This window comes from Suricata suricatta, chromosome 10 (genome assembly GCF_006229205.1).
Source record: "Suricata suricatta isolate VVHF042 chromosome 10, meerkat_22Aug2017_6uvM2_HiC, whole genome shotgun sequence".
Lineage (NCBI taxonomy): Eukaryota > Metazoa > Chordata > Mammalia > Carnivora > Herpestidae > Suricata > Suricata suricatta.
Window position 1 is genome coordinate 136,615,422 of NC_043709.1, and position 18,314 is coordinate 136,633,735.

An 18,314-nucleotide genomic window follows, 5' to 3' on the forward strand; every position below is an offset into this window, starting at 1 on the left:
AAAATAAGAAGGGACAGGGACAGTTCAAGGATATTTAAAGACTTATATAATACAAGCCTAGTCTTATCATGTCTCATTAGGAGCAAGTCATGAGACAAACTCATTTAAATAGTTAAAAAATATCTTTACTATTTTCATCTTTGGTGGCAAGCATTGATTATTGATTGATATCCAGTAAAAATGTTTATCATCTTTATCACTGAAGCCGTTGCACTCCCTGTTTGCTCGGGGTCTCCTGACTCCACAGTGACCCGGGAGGGGTGGGGGTGCTGGGTCTCGGGGCGAGGACAGACCACGGGTGGCTGTGGGCAGCCTCCCTTCAGGAGACCACCGGGCCGGGTCACGGGGTGGATGTGAAGTGTGGTTTGCTCGTCTGTCTCCACGTGTCTGCGCACGCGCTGTTTGCCTGCACTGGTTCGGGAACTCGTGCCGCCGTGTCTCACGTGCTGGCGGAAACGCCTGGGAAGCCGGGTTCGGGCGGCGGGCGGCACGGGGGACAAAGAGGCAGGGAGCGGGGACGCCGACGCCACACGCCCTCTGACGTGCTCCCTCCCGCGGCTGTCCACTTGGGGTTTGGTCTTTAGGCAAAAACTGTGTCTTGTGTCTACGAAAGTATAGTTTTCTTAAGAGTTAATAGCTGTGGAATAAATAAATACTAACAAATGAATGCTACGTCTCATAAAGATGAAAATTTAGTGCCAAATATTACGTCTTAGTCAATGTATGAATACACTGAATTCCATTAAAAAATAGGGATGTTTTGTTTCTGGGATCTTTCCCATGACACCTTTCAGCCATACGTCACCGTGCTGTTTGGTAGCGTGGGAAGGCGTTACTGTCCCTTCTCACACTTGCCGAAACTGAGGACGTACCGTACGTGACCCTGGCACTGGCAGCTGACGGGTGAGCAGGCAGGGCCGGGGACCCTGAGCTCTCGGAATTCATGTTTGTGCTCTTTTCTCTCATCGTCAGCTTGACGGTGAGCGTTTTCCGTGTAATCAGTGCAGATGCTGCAGATAGGCCGGTTAATACGTTAGGGGCCCACCGCCTCCCGTCTCCCGCTGCCCTGCGGCTGAGTACGGGCCTCTGGGCGGTGCGTGGGCGGCTGCGGAGCACACACGTGGAGGCACGTGCGCGGAGGTACATGCGCGGAGGCGGGGGCACACGGGGAGGCGCATGCGCAGAGGCCGGGGCAGGCGCGGAGGCACATGCGCGGAGGCGGGGGCAGGCGCGGAGGCACATGCGCGGAGGCACTTGCGCGGAGGCACATGCGCAGAGGGCGGGGCACACACGTGTAGGCACACGCGCGGAGGCTGGGGCAGGCGCGGAGGCACGTGCGCGGAGGCACGTGCGCGGAGGCCGGGGCAGGCGCGGAGGCACAGGAGGGGAGACCGCGGCGGGCAGAAGCACGCGGCTGCACACTCGCTGGACGTGGACTGTAGGGGAGCAGCCACACGTGTGTTAGTCCGATGGAGGAGGGTACTCCCTGGACAGGTCCTGGTATAGCAGTTCGAGGAGTGTTTTAAGAAGGGAAAGCGTGACTCCTGCAGACGGGAGGTGCTGCAGTCTTGGGTATGAGCACGAAGACTGACGAGCGGTGCGGAGGACCCCGCGGAAGCCCCGGGTGTGTAGAGTGAAGGACGGGAAGTGCACAGGCACGCGGACGAACGGCTGGCTTGTCCTGTGGGGGGAGGGCAATGGATTAGTTTGTCTGTGGCAGGACCCACGTGCACGGCTTGGGGCCCCTGTAGTTCTGGGAGCTATAAATAGCTCCTTGTGGCAAAATCCTTAGACCCGGAGGAGCAGCTCCCTGCACTCTGGCTGCCACAGGGACACGAGGCGGGGTCACCTGGCTGGCTCTGCCCACAGGCATTCTCTGCCAGCACAGGTGCAGGTGGCCGAGAGGCCTCGGACTCGCTGGGGAGCGGTGGTCCGACCCTGGAGCCTCTCACAGGTGACGAGGGCACATTGCCGGCAGGAGTGGGCCTGCGTGCCCTCCCGGCCGCGGCGATCCCCCACCCCACGCCGGGGAGGCTGGGTGCTCACAGCCAGCGCGCTGGTGGCCACCTCCGGTCCAGGGGTCAGTAATGCCTCTGGGGCACTCGGCTTGCTGTCACAGTTCCCTGCTTGCCTGTGCGTTGAGTCTCTGGGTGCTGAAACCGGACTGTGGCCTAAATGCCTTCTTCCAAGTCATTCCGGTCATTTTTGTGTTTGAAGCTTTGTAGACCCTTGTGGCCGAGCGTTTGCGGTTACTTCTTTGTATTCAGGATGCGCCTTGTTTTTCACCCTCATGGGGGAGGTTGAACTCTTTCAGGGGGATGGCAACGTTTGTAGTGTCGTGGGAACCAAAATGGGTCATGTGTAAGGATAGACCCGGCCAGGCTCACAGACCTCAGCATCTCATGGTGTTGGTGGGGGCCGGGGGGCAGTGCCATCCCGAGGGAGCTCAGGACCCCAGGACATTTCCCACACCGTGCCGGTTGCTCCAGGAGACACAAAAGGCTGGGGCCCAGCAGCGTCCTGAAATGCAGCAGCCTGGCCAGGATTCTGGTGCCCCACTCACGGCCTCCGGGTCAGACTCCGTGCGTGGCTGCACCAGGTCATAGGGTCTTGGGATGTGGGGACATGGTGACCGAGGGTGGAGGCCTCAGCCCACATCCCACACCCGCCCTGGTTGGAGAGAAGAGCCACCCCACATCCTGGTCACTGGAGCCTGGGGTGGCCAGGACAGTGGACAGAGCGCCTCTGGCTTGGGGACGCCCAGGAAGGTCCTGGGGGGCAGAGCGCCACTGGGTGTGGCCGATGGACTCAAGTTCCGTCACACAGGACACAGTCTGTGGTCTTTGTGACGTCCGTTCTGGAGAGTAAGGCTAGTCAACACTTCCATCAATACCAGTGTTTGAAAATATTTATGTAACTTCTGGCGCAGAGAAATACATAGACTTGTCGGCTCTTTATATTTTGCAGCTGAAGCTAATAGAACGCTGTATGTTAGCTATATTTGAATTTTAAAAAGTCCACCTTTTAAGATGTTTATTTTTTAACTATTTTTTTTTTGGAAAGATGTCTTAAATTCACTGTGTGAGCTCAAGCAATTTTGACTGAAAGTGATCTTAATAAAGATGCATCTTTATGACAGAAACTAACAAAATGCTTGTATATTGTGTGCACACCACGATGCCAGATTTGTCACCCTTGACAACCAACTTAGGTTTCAGGGTCCAAGGGGACAAATGACACAGTGCCCCCTTGCTGGCCCTCGCTGGTATACTGCTCTGTCCTTGAAACAGGGAGTCTTCTGTCCCTGCAGGCAGCCCTCCTGAAGGCGTGCCTGCCAGGAGCCCTGCTGAGTGGCCAGGCCCTCCCTCTCCCTGGGGCCCCTCCCTCCCCCTCCCTGGGGCCTTCCCTCTCCCTGTCCCTCCCTCTCCCTGGGGCCCTCTCTCCCTCTCCTCCCTGGGGCTCCTTTCTCTCCGGGGTGGGGGGGTGCGGGGGGGGGTGCTGTGTCCAGCCCCTGTGTCACAGTCCTCATCTTCTCCATGTGATGCTGTGGGTGTTTCCCGCCTGTGAACTAGGGACTCATCTGTAGGATGCTGGGGTCTGGCCAGTTGTGAGCCAACATCAATGCACCACTTGGGTTCTGTGGTGACAGGCTTGCGGTGCTGGGAGCCGGGGTGACCCCTGCTGACCTGTGAGCATGTGGGACACACGGTGTCCCTGCTGGCCCTGGCCGTGTGTCCGGGACCCACAGCACCCGCAGGATGAGCCTCAGGAGTGTTGGGCGTCAGTCACTGGGCTCTGGGGCCACACGATAGGAAGGCTGCGTCTGATGGCTGTTATTCTGGGTCCACACCATGCTCCTGTCATGTTAAAACACAAGATTCAACTGCGTAGATCTTAGAGATCTTACTGGCTGCATTCCCTGATTCCTGAGGCCGCAGCGCCCCACCCCACGTGCAGACAGGAGCTCCCCCCCCCCCCCCCCCGATTCTGCAGACTGAGATGAGGCCAAGGGGTTGGAGCCATCGACGGCAGGGGGATGGTCCGCAGGAGGCCGCCTGCCTTTTTGGGCAGGGCAGGGGGCTCCTGGGCGGGTCCGCACTGGTGCCCGCCCGGGGGTCCAGGCTGCCCAGGGTCCAGTTCTGCTGCGGGGGAGGTTGGAACTGTAATTCATGTGGATGTCACGTCTGTTTGGTGATGTGGGCTTAGAAGTGCCTCCGCTTGGGGCCCATTTTTAACGTCATTGATGCAAACACAAAGCTGGGGGTTCACTGCTCGGGTTCAGAGCAGCACGCAGTTCGTGTGCCCTTGTGTGAAGTCACTGCTTTCTGGGTAAAAGTAGTTACAGTTTCATGTATTTTATGTAGGGGACTTTTTTTCCCTATTAAAGTTTGTTTGGCGTTTTTGAGTAAGAGTGGATTCACTTCGTTATCGTTGATGCGCCTCTGCTGTGATAGATTGTAATAATCACGAGAGAGAATTCTGGGCTTTGTTCCACCAGACAGAGGCAGGAAGAGAGCGTGCGTGGTTCTGTCCCCAAACACCTTCGTGCTCTGCGGGGAGCTCACAGCTGCGGAATGCGTCGGGCCCGTGGTTGTTTCTACCCGGTGGTGTTCCTCACGCTGTGTGCACGGAGGTGCACACCGGTCTCATCCCTCTGTGGATGCGGCGGCCGGGGGACTGAGCACTCTGGAGTCGCCGGCCCGTTCCCTCTGATGGTCTGAGGGACGCTCTGGAAGGAGGTGAGCTTACAGTCTCCCCTCCCGCCGTAGAAGCAGGCTCTGTGTCGTCCCTGCTCACACGCATCTTCTGGACGCGTGTCCCACCGGGGTCCCACTTGCCCGCTGTGAACTGCCTGGTGTCTGGGCGTCTGCGGGGTGAGGAGGTCTGTGTCTTCAGCTGGCCTCTGGCTTCCCCGCAGTCGTGTGCCTGCTCTTGTTGGGACGGTCGGTGGAGGACGAGTGCCTGCTGTCCCAGAAGCCTGTCCGGAGAGCTGTGGCCGCCAGCCTGGGGCCTGAAGGGGACCCCGTGGCCTCCCTGCCTGGCATCCTAGAGCCTGCGTCCTGTGGCCACCAGTGCCATGCACGGTGAGTCGCCCTCCGCTGGGGCCTGGACGCCTCTCCACAGCAGCTCCAAAGTCGCTGGCACCTGGGATGTACGGTGTCACATTTGGGGCTACTTACAGGGCAGATACCCCAGCGTCTTCTGGGCCACAGAGTATTGAAGCCTAGATGATCCAGGACGGCCATCTGTCATAGCGCCAGTGGCATTGGATAGTGTAAATAAACTTTGACCCCAGGAAACTGCTTTGGCGTTCAGTGCTTGTGTGGTCTTGAGAAAATTTTTTTTACTTGTTTCCTTAACTCTGTGATGGGGTCAGTGACTGTCTTTCCCGGGGCTGGGGATATCGTGTTAGGAAGTGCTGAGCACTCAGCAACGGCCCCTCTTGCCTCCCCGTGCCCTTGTGCCCTCGTGTGTGAAATAATTGCTCACAGGGCCAGTGCGGGTTTGGGTGGGGTCTAAAGCAGGATGTTTCTCCTTGGGTCATACGACACCTATTACGTTTTTTTTCTTCCTCTTGTAAGGGTAGATTCAGGAATGTTTGGAACTTGTGCAATTAAAAAAGGGCTTTTGTAATGAAGCATGTTGCTTAGAAACAGTTGAAGTGGCCCATGACCCCACCCCGTCCATTCCTGGCTCCTGCTCACAAAATGCAACAGGAAGTATCTTACTGTACACAGTGTGCTCCTTCAGTTACTGTTACTAGAATGTGTACAGGATTCGTGCAGGCTCCTTCGCTACAGCGGGCTGTGTTACTAGATTGTATAAGGGACTCGTGCGTGGCTGCTTTGTTACACTGAACTGTGATGCTGAGCTGGGCAGATTGCTGCTCTGGTGCCTCTGCTCTGATTGTCGTCAGTAATAAATGGGTGTTTCAGTTGCTGCAGGAAGTGGGCCTGTTGCACTCCATCTCTTAGTCTGTCACCCCCTGCAGGCCCTCAGTTATCCCTGGAAGTTCACAGCCGCAGATGGAGCCCCCCCGCCCCCCCAGGCTTGCCCAGGGCACTCAGCCAGCGAGCAGGTCCACCACAGACTCGTGCCCTGGGTGTGAGGGCTCTGTGATAGCTCTGTCTGCAAGCCGGTGGGTTTTGGGTAGAGGGTCAGGGTTGCTACTCTAGCTGTAGTGTATTTGATTTTCAGTGCTGTAGAATATTCCGTCGTGTGAAGATACCATTACTCACCCACTCTCCCAGGGACAGACGTTTGGAGTGTTTGGTGTATGTATCTATTGAAGATTTCAGTTTGTCAGGATTTCTTTGCACAAGATAGGAATGTTGCAGCCCGATAGCATTATCTGCCAGGGAGCCATTGTGAATGCCGTCACAGCCTTACAGAAAGACTGGTGTTTAGTAATACACAGAACCGCTTTCTTCTATTTCAGTACATAAAAGTCATCCTGACATCCAAATAGTTTCTCAGATCTTAAATTTGTTAACTTTATTATTAATATTTTGGCTACTTTAACAAATGTATTATACAGAAATCTGAGAATGTGAAGTGACACGTTTTCAAAAAGTTTTATTTAACATTTGTTTATTTTTTAAGAGAGAGACAGAGCACAAGCAGGGGAGGGGCAGAGACGGAGGGAGACACAGAATCTGAAACCGGATCTAGGCTCTGAGCTGTCAGCAGAGCCCCATGTGGGGCTCAAAGTCACAAACCATGAGAGCAACCAACTTGGTTGCCGAGCTGAAGTTGGATGCTCAACTGACTGAGCCATCTAGGCACCCCTGGAAGCTACACAGTAAGAACAGAAAGAAACTGTGTTTTAATTCATATCCCCGAATAAATGGTCTCATAGTTTTTTCTTCTTCATCTGTGACCACTGTTTTTTGCTATACATGTGAAATTATATTTGATGGGTTTATTTTTTATTTTTTATTTTCGAGAGACAGAGACAGCACGAGCAGGGGAGGGGCAGAGAGAGAGGGAGACACAGAATATGAAGCAGGCTTCAGGCTCTGAGCTGTCAGCACAGAGCCCGACGCGGGGCTCGAACCCACGAACCATGAGATCATGACCTGAGCCACCCAGGTGCCCTTAAAATTATATTTGAATATAGAGTTCTAGCTCTTCTCCAAGACTGGCACGAAATTCTTTAATGAAATGTAAACATTGGTTGCACGAAAATGTTCACCATTTGTGGCACAGAGTTTCCCGGTCAGCATGCGCTGTGGACCTCCACGTGGTCCCTCTGCATCACGTGACCTGGCAGTTTGCCACTCAGGTGGCCTTGAACTTGTAGGGACCATTGAACACAGAGGATTTCTGACGGCTGTCTGATCTCCCCGCCCTGCAGTCCTTGGCAGAAAACACTGCTTCTCTACCGAGCCCCGGAGTTTTGTTTGCTTGATGTTTGTCACCTTTCTTTCTGCCCGTGGACTTTGTGCTTTTTCCGACCTGAAAGGTAAACAAATGAAAAAGGCTATTCTCTTCAGTCTCGTGTGTGCAAGGCTCAAATCAGCTGGGTGCTGGGAAGCTTCTGTGCACACGGATGGCATGTTTTGTTTTCTGAAAATAATTTAAAAGTGTGGTTATTTGTCTTCCAACTGGGTAACTATCTGGTTCTATCAAGAAAAATGTAGCCATGAGACTAGTTTTATGTATTTGTTATTTTTTGAGAGAGGGCAGGTGGGGGAGGGGCAGGGAGAAGGAGACAGAGGATCTGAAGCGGGGCTAGAACTCAGGAACTGTGAGATGATGACCTGAGCCGCAGTTGGACGCTGAGCCGACTGAGCTGCCCAGGCGCCCCAAGACTAACTTTAAAAGCTGCAAGTGTGAGTGTGCGGTAGGCTTACCAATTACACTAATAATGCAAAAGTGCCTGCACTATCGCTGATAAATGGAGGTAATGATTTTGTTTTGAGTGACAAACCGTATGCCATCCATGTTGCAGTGCTGATCTTGACACATGAAAGGAAGAGCTTGAGTCTTGCCGTTCCCAGAAGACTCCCCCAGCGCCGGGGGTCTGGGACGAAGCAGCGGCTAGCCACACGGGGAGGGGGTAGCCTGCAGGGCCCGTGGCCCTTCCGTTTTCCCGTTGGCCCCTCAGGCTCAGCGTTTGCCTCGTGACTGTGCAGCCTGAGCCTCCTCAGGTGCCTGCAGGTCACTGGGGGGGGGGGGGGGTGGCCCGAGGGACAGAGAGGGAGCGGATTCTGGTCCCTGAGCCCCAGAACAGGACAGGCAGGCAAGGCTGGGTCACCAAGGGTAGAGAGCCATGGCCTCCAGACACGGCAGCGTTTCTGGAAGATGGTCCTGTCCAGAGGAGGTTGAACAGGACGAGGCGAAGAAGGCTTTGGTGTCCTGCCTCCTTTCCTCCTGGAGGCTCCAGGGAGGCGGAGGGAGCCCCCGAGAGGCCTGCTCAGGGGCCGTCTCTTGGGCAGCAGGTCTCTGCTCCCATCTCCAGGGAAGAGGCTCAGTCTCGAACGGGGCTCCCGCCGTTTCCACGATGCTGGACGCTTGCTCCATCTCCAAGTCCAGTTACCCAAGGGGTCAGATTTCGAGTTACTTTCTTCCCTTCAGTTGTTCCCTTTGTCCAGCTTGTCCACCGTGCGTTACAAGCCAGGGACACTGGTCTGTTTAAGTCACAGAAGTAGTTCTGTCTCACTTTTGACTCTCTAAAAATCCAGCTTTTCTTAGCGAGGAATTGTCATTATCAGACACAAGATGCAACATGCCAAAGGGCCACTGGCTTGGGAATCCTATTATTTTACCTCCTACCCAGTCAGTGAAGATTTTTGGTTAAATAAGGAGATCCCTGACGTCTTTCCCCGCCCAGAGAATTTTATGGTTTTGTTGCAGGCCCTTTGCGATGGAAGGAAAAGATTGCATAAGGAACACTTCCAGAGGCGTTTGGGGCTGTGCCATTCATTTGTTGGAGGGACTGTGTAGTTTTCTCTGGTGGCTCTTTCAAAAGAGACAACACTTGGAATCTCTGCCTTTTGTTAAGTGTGTCCCGAAATGTGGCTGCCTCCCGAGGGTCCTGTGCCCCAGGCGGGGCGCCGCTGCGTGGTGTTGGTGACGATGGGGTAGAGGTGTCACAGACGAACACTCTGACGGGTGCGCATTACTCTCTAGAGGTGGGAATGTTTCCCCTCTAAGTGCTTCATCAGAATGATGCTTTCTAAGCCAGAGACTTCATTCTTATTCCTTAGTGGTTTCCAGGTTCCTTTTTCTTCTGTTGTTAACTTAATTTCCAGCACTGTGAAGGCAAAGGCGTGGGGAGCATCCCATCTGACTCTCAGGGACTGAATGCCATTGGACGAATGGTCAGGAGCTGCTTTCTGGCCCAGTATTTCTTCTTTGAGGACTAGTAAACCCTTCTCTCGCCCGGTTGGGGCCCGAGGTGGCTGCCCTAACAGGAAGGTCTCCAGGCTGGCGTGCGCACGGCTTACAGCATCCTAGGGTTTAAAGGCGAGCTTTCTGGGAGGGAGATCGGCATCCGGGATCGTTGGCCTTCCGGGCTTAGGAGGAGGTGCGGGGCCTGGCCTTCCCAGAGCCGTCATCGAGGGAAGAGAAGACGTGCCTGTGTGGGCATCAGCACTTCCCGCCTTCCCAGGGCCGGTCACAGCTGTGTGTCGGTGCGCTCCTACCCTGGGTCCGTGTACCCCTCCCAAGGCAGCGTCCTGTCCCAGGCCTGCTCTCTGCACCTGGTTTTGTGCTAGTTGTACGCGCTCCCCAGTAGTTCCTTGTGTTTGTCCCAGCATCCGAGCCCTCTCTTCAGGGGCCTGGGCAGGCCGTCCGGGCAAGGCCTTCAGGGGGCTCGGGGCCCTCGGCCACTACTCTTGTCCCCAGTTTGGTTTATATAGTTACTCCCGGGATCTCCTGTTCAGAGGGTGTGCTCTCCCGCGCCGTCAGGCTCGTTCTGCGTTAAGCACCCCCAGCTTCTGAGCTGTCTGGACCGGTCCCTGCAGGCATGTTATCCAGTCCGTGCAGATCCCCCGATCTTCATCTGCGAATATGTTCATGTTATAATTTTAATTAACAGACGTTGAGTGTTTCCTCATGACTTTCAGGCTGTTGCTGAATGGATGGTGTTTGCGTGGAGAAAGAATTGGTTCCATGCTGACAGCCTTTGGAAACTGTTTTGAAATGAGAGGCTTTCACCGTAAATGTTTTCAAGTTTTACTTGTGTATCTGCCCGAGAGCCACAAACGCATCTAAGTGTCTCAGGCTTCGCACCTTCCTTACAAGAGGAGTAATGTCACGCAGAGCATTCTTAGTTTGTTTTGCTTCCAGACAAAAACGTTATTTTTTTTCCACAAAGAGACATTTGCCAAAGTAGTGAATTATCATATGCTCAGGATGGAACGTGGATCAATAGAGCACAGAGTTTATACATAGACCCGCATAAAGGCGGCCATTGATTGCGGACAAGGTGCAGAAGCGGTCCAGTGGACGGCGATTGTCTCCTTTGCAGATGGCGCCGGGAGCGTGGGGCGTCCACACGCATCAGAGAAGCGCCGCGTCCGCGGGTTACCTGTACACAGGGGGATCGTGGCTCCAGTGGAAAGGCTAAGACTTCCAGAACACGACCTCAGAGAGACTCTTTAACCTGGAGTTAGCGTTCTGGACATAATGCAACAGTTCACAAAAGAAAAACCTGCGTGCAGTTCACCCAAATGAAAAACGTCTGCCCTGCAAAGACATGGTTAAGGAGAAATGCAGACGCCACCTACGCACCGGGAGAAAGCATCCACAAATGACACTCCCGACGAAGGACCGTGCACGACGGGCCCCATGGTTCCGTACAGAGAACACAAACGAGATAATTTGGACGGAAGACTCGGAGAGACGCTTCGTTGACAAGGACGTAAGGACATAAAGCGCGGGAACTGTTCGACCTGACCAGTCCCACGGAGAGGCGCGTGACAGCCAGGGTGTGACGCTTTGACGTGCTGACAGTGGCTGGGATGGAAGCATGACGGTGCGGAGTGCCGGCGAGGATGGGGCTCCTGCTGCTGGACATCAGGGTGGCCTGGCCGCTCGGGACGTGGTGCTTTCTTCCAGAAGTAAACCCGCGCTCAACCCGTGGCCCAGCGGCCTGCAGCTGGACGTGCACCCAACAAAACCTGTGCTTGGACCCTTACGGAAGCTCCGTCCGTCGTTGCCGAAAAGAGAGGAGCAGGTCAGCTGTGGTCCATCCCTCGGGACCGTGGCGCGCTCGCCACTCAGCTGTCAACTGAAGCGAATTTTTGACACGGCAGTTTGGATGATTCTCAAAGGCTTGATGTTGAATAAAAGAATACAGCGTTACCTTCTGTAAGATCCCCTGTATAGGGCATTCTGGGAAAGAAAAACCAGAGAGACTTTCACTCTTTTAGATGCGACATGTGGGGCGAGTGGAGGAAGCGGGCTTTGCCCTCCTCCGTCTGGCCTGGATCTGGGAGCACACGTTCTCCATATAAATGTTGTTGTGAAGGATATGGTCTCCTTTTTATGGCTGAGTACTCTTCCACCATGTACGTTTCCACTCGGCCCTTCATGGATGCTTGGCTTCTGTGACGAATATGCACGGGGCACCGCGGCACGGGTGTCCAGACCTAGTGTCCTCACTTCCTTCAGATCAGTTCCCAGATGTGTGATTGCTGGGTCGTGGGTGCTTCTCCTCTTACGTTTTTGAGGAGGCTCCACACCATTTTCCAGAGCAGCTGCACCAGTTTGCATTCCCGCCAACAGTGCAGGAGGGTGCCCGTGTCTCCGCATCCTCGCCAGCACCTGCTGTTGCCTGTGTCGTCGAGTTCAGCCGTTCTGAGTGGTGTGAGGTGGTCCCTCATTGGGGTTTTGCTTTGTATTTCCCTGATGATCAGTGATGTTGAGCATCTTTTCATGTGTCTCTTTGCCATCTGGATGTCCTCTTTGGGGAAAAAAAAAAAAGATGACTGAAGTCATTTGTCCAGTTTTTAGTTGAATTGTTTTGCAGCTGAGTGGTAGGACTTCCTTCTGTATTTTGGATACTAGCCCCTTATCGGATGGGTGGCTTGCCGGTGTCTTCTCCCTTTCCCTGGGTCGTCTTCGTTTTGCCGGTTGTTTCTCTTGGTGCACAGATGCTTTTGGTTTGTGGTCCCTTCTGCTTGTTTTTGCTTTTGGTGTCTGGTCCAGAAATAAACCTCTTGCCGAGGTGGATGTTGAGGGCCTTTAGCCCTTGCGTCTCCTAGGAGCTTGGTAGTTCAGGTCTTACATTTTAAGTCTTCGATCCATTTTTGAGTGAATTGCTCAGTTTTCTTCATGTGGGCATCTGGTTGGTCCAGTGCCACTTGTTAAGGGGACGACGCTCTCCCCAGTTGCGTGTTCTTGGCGCCTGGAATGGTTGGGTGTGTGTGCGTGGATTTGTTTCAGGCTTCTTTATTCCGTCTCGTTGATCTAAAAGAGACTGTTTTCTGAATGAGCAAATTACTTTCCCCTTTTATATGGCAGTTAGAAATGTTTGATGCAAAATGAACAAACAAGGCCCCTTTTCCTCTAATATTTTAATTTGGTGATTATGTGTATTTCGGTGGGGGTCAAGTTCATTCTTCAAGGGTCAGGGATTTTTTCCTCCTTGGGTCTTGGCGTCCGTGTTACCCCTGAGGAATGCACTATGCCACACTCCTCAGATGTGGATGGGTCTCTTCTTGGACCTCCCTGGGACAGTGCTGGCAGCCCAGCAACCCAGGCACGGGAGGGTGTTGACACGTGAGAAGCACGTGCTTCCTGCTTCCCTGTGCGCCGACCTGGCTCCGTGCACTGGCTCCGCCGCCGCGAGCCGGGCTCTGGGACGCGTGCTGGCGCAGCCAGACTGCCGGCCTGTGGAGCTAACGAGGCTGTGACTGTTGGTTTTATGGAATTACGTGCTCTAGGGTTATGAAAAGCAATTGTGCCTGAGAGAGTTTGGATGCTATTTTCCCGATGTAATTTAGGTCCAGTTTTTCAGGAACATTTCTACTCGGATGACGTGTGCTCTGCTGTTCACACACGTGCTGTGCGGTTCCCTTTACGTTAGGCTGGTCGTTTCTTTAAGCGAGGGTTTTCTTGTGTTTTCCTCACTTCTGTTCTCAGCCGAATCTGTGAGAGGATGCTGTTCTCATCCTGTGTCTGCTCAGGTCCTCTCCAGTCTCAGCTCAGGCTGCCGGGACTCAGCACCACCAATGGGCTCAATAACTGATTCCTCACAGCTCCGGAGGCTACAAGGCCAGTGTCCAGGCACCAGCGGGTCTGTGCCCGCTGGGGACCTTCCCGATTCCTGCATCTTCTCCTGGGTCCTCACGTGGGCGGAGAGGCGAGGGGGCCCCTGGGGCCTCTCTTACAAGGACACTGGTTCCATCATGGAGGCTCCACCCTCATGCCCTCCTCCTCTCCTGAAGACCCCATCCCTCATATCACCACCTGACGGTTATGTTTCAATATATGAATTTGGAGGGATACAAAGACTAGGTCTAGAACATCCGTGATTTTAAAAATTAAAAAAATTTTTTTCTCAGAGTGCAAGCAAGCATGGGAGGTGCAGAGAGAGAATCTCAAGCAGGTTCCACACCATCAGCACAGAGCCCAACTTGGGGCTCAATCCTATGAACTGTGAGATCATGACCTAAACCGAAATCAAGAGTCAGATGTTTAACCTACTGAGGCACCTGGGCGCCCCTCTACCACCTGTACTTGGAGGACTTCCCTTGTCTATGGACATGATAGGCCTGAATGTCTGTAGAATATTCTACTAGAACCTCCCACGTCTCATTTGTCGTGGTATCTGGACTCCCCTGTGCATTTGCTTGGTCCCTTGGGTAGGGGTGGCACCTGTGTTTTGCAGCACGATGCTCCAGGAGAAAGTAGGTCCCTAACACACACCTCGAATGATCCGTGTCTAACTGTCCGACTTTTCTGGAGGTGAAAACAGGCTGAATCCTGAGCCTTACTTAAAGATAAGGATTGAGAACCCCGAATTCCTGCAGAAGTGTGGTTCTGTGTTTTCTCCGGCCTTCCTCAGGTGGGTTTGGATGTCGTCACGTCTGGTTCTGTTGGTGGGAGTTAGTGTGCTGGACCATCAGCCACCTTCTCAGCCTCGGGGGGACGGCCCGTTGGCCGCCAGAGTGATCAGGCCCTTGTTGGCAAGTGGCTGTGGCCTTGGAGGGGTAAGTTCTCCTGGTGGCTGCTTGGTGGGAGCTGTGACAAGGCCCCGCCCCCGCCACGCCCCTCCCTGTCCACCACAGCAGGTGCCCCGTGGCCTGCTCCCCTGGAGCAGGAGCACACAGCCGGGTGTCGGCCTGGAGCTGGGTGTCTTCTCTAAGGAGATGCTTCTGCTGGGGCAGGTGGGCTACATTTGGGACACATTGGTGCCGTTGGCGCTGGGATGGTGCTGGGTTGACCTGGGGCCGAGACAGGAGCACGCGGCTAGATGATTCCTTGGGGAGAGAGTGATGTTTGCTGGTTCCTCTGGGTGCGTCGCAGCCAGTAGTGCTCCTGGAGGTGCTCCCGGTGAGCTCGCCAGGGCGGGCGGTGCCCCGGGTGGTGCCCCGTGCTCTGGTGAGAGCCGGTGACTGTTTCCTCGGTGTGCCTGCTGTCATGCCGGGGCGGGTGAGGACGGCGCGGGTCTCCTTCTCGCTCGGGCCTGCGCACACGCCTCTTCAGGACGACCCGTCGGATGGCTGGGCGGGAGGAACGGCTCCGTGCGGGCCGCCTCTGTGCCGTCCCGGGGCGTGTGAGCGGGCGCCCAGACCCCGCAGCGGCAGACACGGCCTCCCTCCCCGCACTCCTGCACTGCTTTTAGAGGTTTGGAGACGTAACTTAACTCCTCATCGATTCGGAGTGTTATTAAATTTTAATGTTTAAATTGGTGGCTGTGCTTTATGGCCTTTATTTGAGTTCTCTCCTGATTGATTTTTCTTCTCCCCGTAAGAGGGGAGGCATTTGCAGGGACACAGCTGCATGTGGCCCCTGTTCTGAGGATCGAAGGGAGTTCTGGAAGCTCTTCATATAGGCAGTGAGATAATCCAGAGCCGCCATTCCAATTAGGCCTGTCTACACAGCAGAGCTGGGCCCTGCTGTGAGCGCTTGGTGTGCGTGTCCTTCTGCCCCCGTGGTGGCCGTGATCGTCCCTGCTGACCTCACGTGTGGCTCCAGGTGTGGGTGCGAAGCGTCGTGCACAGCCTGGCATGGCGAGCAGAGCCCGGGGCCCAGCGGAGGCGCGTCAGGAACCGAGGACGATGGGTCCGCTGTAGAAGCATAGATGGCTGTCAAACCGCACAGTGGGTACAAGGCGTGCTGCATAAATTCTGTATGCCTGGTAATAGGTTGTGCCTTAAAAACAGTCTTTCATTCTTTAATTCAGAGACACCGTGTGCTTCATTTGTTTCAGGCAGCCACAAACTGTGATGAATAATTAGTTTGTCAAGCACAGTGTAGGTGCTAAGGAGACCGGATAAACAGGAAGTCGTCGGCACACAGGCTGGCTTGGAGGGGAAGCTGCGTGGGCACAGACGTGTATAAAATGCACTTGCAGCCAAGGTGTGAAGTGAGAGGCGGTGCCTGCCAGGTGGGTGGGGCTGGCTGAGCGGAAGCGGGTGCCCGTGGGCAATGGTGGGGGGAGGCCGCCTGGACGGTGCCCCTTTGGACCCCGAAGGGGGCCAGGCATCTTGATGAGCCCGTCAACATGGACGCTGTGACAGCCTGCCGTGCAGGAGAGAAACTGTGTCCCTGTCACTCATCTAGAGGGGGAACCTGGTCTCCACACACGCAGTCACACACCTGCACACACACTGCTCTTAGTGGAATTTTAATAACAGTATTAAACATAGAAAACGCTAAGGAGATGACACTTTGTTCTTATTTTGTAGGGAGCGTTGTTGATGTAAGTCAGCACCCCTGTCAGTCATAACGGAGGGCGTCCAGCCTCCTGCTCGGATGGGTGGGTGGTCTCTGGAGGAGGGAGGTGTGCACCTGCCGGAGAACCGCACACAGCAGCAGTCCGGAATCCCGAGGGTCCCGTGTCTGCACACGTGACAGCGGTGGCACTGCTGTGCGGGGGTGTGAGGCTTCCCCCGTGCGGACAGAGAGAGCGCAGGACGGTGCGGCCGCCCCTGGGCTCTCGTCCGTGTCGGGCCTCGCCTGGGTCACAGAGGGAGTTGCTGGCTCCTTAAACTCATGGAGTGCGTGCAGGAAACACACTTTTCAGTTCAGACCGCAGTGTCCTAAGACCGCGTGGAAGTGGCGTGAGGAATTCCAGCAGATTCCATTCTGCCTGTGGAGACCTGATGGGGCCAGCCTGAAGGCAGGGCGCCTCCGTCTCAGGTTTCAGGGCTGTGCCACCTTCTGGAGGACGGTACCCATTCCTCTGTTTTTAGACGGCTTAACTAAGCTGCCGTCCAGCAAGGGAGCAGCAGGAAGACTTTTCAGTGACAGAAACCCCTTTGTGGCCGTCAGAGTCAGGGCAAGACGCATCCAAGTTAGTGTTACATTAAATCTTTTTTTTAGTTGTTAATTCAAAAAAATTTTTTTTTCTCGAGAGAAGTTATGTGTCTGAGTGAGCAGGGGAGGAGCAGAGAGAGGGAGGGAGAGAGAGAGAGAGAGAGAGAGAGAGAGAGAGAGAGAATTCCAAGAATGCTCCGCACTATCAGTGCAGAGAGAGAGAGAGAGAGAGAGAGAATTCCAAGAATGCTCCGCACTATCAGTGCAGAGCCCCATGTGAGGCTTGAACTCATGACTGTAAGATCATGACCTGAGCCAAAACCAAGAGTCAGACGCTCGACCGACTTAGCCACCCAGGTCCCCCATGTTGCATTAATTTTGTTTGGAGTTGGCTCAACTCTCTCAGAAATGGAAGAAAACAGTACTGTATGCCACTTTGGAATTGGGCCAGTAAGGGAGGGCATACTGAGTCATTTTAATGACAGTAAGACTTTTAACTTTTTTTTAAACCTGTAATAAAACACGAAGAGACAGACCAGAGCATCCCTTAAGGTCTAAGATCTGTTGCTCAGAATCCATGGGGACAAAGCAGGAGGATGGGTCATCCCGCCGTGCACCTGCAGGGGGCGCGTGTCTCCGCCTCCCTCACGCACTCCCGAAGACCTGCAGGGGCGACAGGCGGGCAGCGCTCAGCCCAGGACCGCCGGACGCCGGTGACCACCACGGCCTGGACCATATCCCTGGCAAATGCACTCTTTCTCCATTTAGGACTAGAAAACGTACAATTCCTAACAAAATTTTTAGGGCTCTGGTGTCTTACCCTATGCAAACCCAAAATAATATTTTTCTAAATTTTTTCTAAATTCTCTTTGGAATAGCTCTTGCATATTATTTCCGGAAGAACTGGGGAAAGATCTCAAGCCCTTCTTAATCCCCGCATTTTGTATGTGTAGTATAAATGCTGCTTTGTATTTTGTCTTATCAGAAAAAGGAAATGAATGATGAATTCAGCAAGTTGCTTTTTCAAAAGGGTTTAAAAATCTATTTATTTTTAAGAGAGTGAGAGTGCAAGTGGGGGAGGGGCAGAGAGAGCGGGAGACACAGAATCCCAAGCAGGCTCCATGCTGTCAGCACAGAGCCTAATGCGGGGCCTGAACCCGCCAACTGTGAGATCATGACCTGAGCCGAAGTTAGACACTCAACAGACTGAGCCACACGGGCGCCCCTCAGCAAGTTGCTTTTATTGACAGGGAAAGAGAAATAATAAGACAAGGTTTTGGTTTCCTTAGATGGTCTGTGTGTTTTCAGCGTAAAATGTAGCTCGCTAAAACAGCCATGTTTCTGAGATAGGACTTTATTGTTTAAATGACCAGGTAAGAACTTCCATTTAAACTTGACATGGCCCATGCCAGCCTCATGGAACTCCCTTCCCTGCTGGAGCTGAGCCCGGGTGACTTGGGGTTGTTCCTGGACACTCTGCACCCCGTGCTCCTTGACGCACAGCCAGCCCTGGTGCTCCAGCCGGACCCCTGTTCTCCACTGGAAGATGGGTCGCACAGGCTCCCGGCCCCACCCTTGGCTGTGGCGTCCCTTTCCCGAGCGGCCGGGTGCCCCAGACACTTGTGCTCTGGTGGCCTGTCCTCGGGCAGAGGGTCCCCGTTCCTGCACGCTGCACAGCAGGTGGACGTGCTCCTGCGCCACGGGCCGGTGCCTGGGAGGCGTCCCCCGGGTCACGGTGGGGGATCCGTGTGACGGGCGCCCTCGCCGCGGCAGCCATCGCTCGGGTGGCGGGAGGTCAGCCATCCCGGGCTCCGTCTCCAACCCCGTCGCGTAAATGCCATCTGTTAGCGGCATCCTGTCCAGCTTTGTGCTTTGCA